Here is a 3366-nt window from a genome sequence, read left to right on the forward strand (position 1 = left end):
AATAAAAACTATCATAGGAAGTGAATTGGAAGCTATGATCAATTTGATACTTGATAATTGTTTTGAGATATGGAGGTACTGATATTAGATTCATGATAGTTGGGTGATTATGAATTTAAAGAATGCTTGTGTTGAAGTTAGCAAGTCCCATAGCATGAACGTATGGTGAAAGTTGTGTAAAAAATTTGAAACATGAGGTGTTCTTAGATTGTGCATCCTTATGAGTGGCGGTCGGGGACGAGCCATGGTCTTTTCCTACCAATCTATCCCCCTAGGAGCATGCGCGTAGTGCTTGGTTTTTGATGACTTGTACATTTTTGCAATAAGTATATGAGTTCATTTTTGACTAATGTTGAGTCCATGGATTATACGCACTCTCACCCTTCCATCATTGCTAGCCTCTTCGGTACCGTGCATTGCCCTTTCTCACCTTGAGAGTTGGTGCAAACTTCGCCGGTGCATCCGAACCCTGTGATACGATACGCTCTATCACACATAAACCTCCTTATATCTTCCTCAAAACAGCCACCATACCTACCTATTATGGCATTTCCATATCCATTCCGAGATATATTGCCATGCAACTTTCCACCGTTCCGTTCATCATCATGACACGCACATCGTTGTCATATTGCCTTGCATGATCATGTAGTTGACATCGTATTTGTGGCAAAGCCACCATGCATAATTTTTCATACATGTCACTCTTGATTCATTGCCCATCCAGGTACACCGCCGGAGGCATTCATATAGAGTCATATCTTGTTCTAGTTTTGGGTTGTAATTCATGAGTTGTAAATAAATAGAAGTGTGATGATCATCATTATTAGAGAATTGTCCCCAAATAAAAAAAGGGAAAGGACAAATAAATAAAGGCCAAATAAATAAAATAAAAAGAAAGGCCAAAAAAAGAAAGGCACAAAAAAGATAATAAAAAAGGGGGCAACGTTACTATCTCTTATTCCACACTTGTGCTTCAAAGTAGCACCATGTTCTTCATATAGCGAGTCTCATATGTTGTCACTTTCATATACTAGTGGGAATTTTTCATTATAGAACTTGGCTTGTATATTCCTATGATGGGCTTCCTCAAAATGCCCTAGGTATTCATGAGAAAGCAAGTTGGATGCACACCCACTAGTTTCTTTTGTTGAGCTTTCATAAATTTATAGCTCTAGTGCATCCGTTGCATGGCAATCCCTACTCCTCATCTTGACATCTATTGATGGGCATCTCCATAGCCCGTTGATTATCCTCGCCAATGTGAGACTCTCTCCTTTTTTGTCTTCTCCACACAATCCCCATCATCATATTATATTCCACCCATAGTGTTATATCCATGGCTCACGCTCATGTATTGTGTGAAAGTTGAAAAAGTTTGAGATTATTTCAGTACGAAACAATTGCTTGGCTTGTCATCGGGGGTGTACAAGATGGAAGCATTTTTGTGTGACGAAAATGATGCATGACCTAACTATATGATTTTGTAGGGATGAACTTTCTTTAGCCATGTTATTTTGAGAAGACATGATTGCTTTGATTAGTATGCTTGAAGTATTACCATTTCTTATGTCAATATGAACTTTTATTTTGAATCATTTGGATCTGAACATTCATGCCACAATAAAGAAAATTACATTGAGAATTATGCTAGGTAGCATTCCACTTCAAAAATTCTGTTTTTATCATTTACCTACTCGAGGACGAGCAGGAATTAAGCTTGGGGATGCTTGATAGGTCTCCAATGTATCTATAATTTTTGATTGTTCCATGCTATTATATTACCCGTTTTGAATGTTTATGGGCTTTACTTTACACTTTTATATCATTTTTGGGACTAACCTACTAACCGGAGACCCAACCCGTATTCCTGTTTTTTTGCCTATTTCAGTGTTTCGAAGAAAAGGAATATCAAACGGAGTCCAAACGGAATGAAACCTTCGGGAGCATGATTTTTGGAATGAACGTGATCCAGAGGACTTGGAGTGGAAGTCAAGAAATAACCGAGGCGGCCACGAGGGTGGAGGGCGCGCCCCCCCTACTGGGAGCGCCCCCTATCTCGTGGGCCCCTCGGGAGTCCACTGACCTACTTCTTCCTCCTATATACACCCATGTACCTCGAAAACATCAGAAGCGACCACGAAAAACTATTTCCACCGCCGTAACCTTCTGTATCCGCGAGATCCCATCTTGGAGCCTTCGTCGGTGCTCCACCAGAGGGGGAATTGACCACAGAGGGCTTCTACATCAACACCATAGCCTCTCCAATGAGTTGTTAGTAGTTTACCATAGACCTTCGGGTCCATAGTTATTAGCTAGATTGCTTCTTCTCTCTCTTTGAATCTCAATACCATATTCTCCTCGATCTTCTTGGAGATCTATTCGATATAACTCTTTTTGCGGTGTGTTTGTCGAGATCCAATGAATTGTGGGTTTATGATCAAGTTTATCTATGAGAAATATTTGAATCTCCTTTGAATTCTTTTATGTGTGATTAAGTTATCTTTGCAAATCTCTTCGAATTATCAGTTTGGTTTGGCCTACTAGATTGATCTTTCTTGCAATGGGAGAAGTGCTTAGCTTTGGGTTCAATCTTGCGGTGTCCTTTCCCAGTGACAGCAGGGGCAGCAAGGCACATATTGTATTGTTGCCATCGAGGATAAAAAGACAGGGTTTATTTCATATTGCATGAGTTTATCCCTCTACATTATGTCATCTTTCTTAATGCGTTACTCTGTTCTTTATGAACTTAATACTCTAGATGCATGCTGGATAGCGGTTGATGCGTGGAGTAATAGTAGTAGATGCAGGCAGGAGTCGGTCTACTTGTCACGGACGTGATGCCTATATACATGATCATGCCTAGATAATCTCATAATTATTCACTTTTCTATCAATTGCTCGACAGTAATTTGTTCACCCGCCGTAATACTTATGCTATCTTGAGAGAAGCCACTAGTGAAACCTATGGCCCCCGGGTCTATCTTTTATCATATAAGTTTTCAATCTACTTTTGTTTGCATCTTTACTTTTCCAATCTTATTATAAAATACCAAAAATATATTTATCTTATCATATTATTTCTATCAGATCTCACTTTGTCAAGTGGTCGTGAAGGGATTGACAACCTCTTTATTGTGTTGGTTGCAAGTTCTTGTTTGTTTGTGTAGGTGCGTGCGACTTTTGAGGAGCCTTTCTTCTTCAAGGAAAACCAACTCAAGCTCAAGACATAGCAGTGGATGCGGAGGGTGCAGAGATGGGCACCATGACAGAAAGCTAGTCATCGCTGATTGGCGCAGAGGGGCGACCTTGATTTCTTGAGCCGTTGAAGGCGCAAGGAAGCCCCATTGGAGGAGGCGGGCGGTC

The sequence above is a fragment of the Triticum dicoccoides genome, chromosome 4B, assembly GCF_002162155.2.
Source record: "Triticum dicoccoides isolate Atlit2015 ecotype Zavitan chromosome 4B, WEW_v2.0, whole genome shotgun sequence".
NCBI lineage: Eukaryota > Viridiplantae > Streptophyta > Magnoliopsida > Poales > Poaceae > Triticum > Triticum dicoccoides.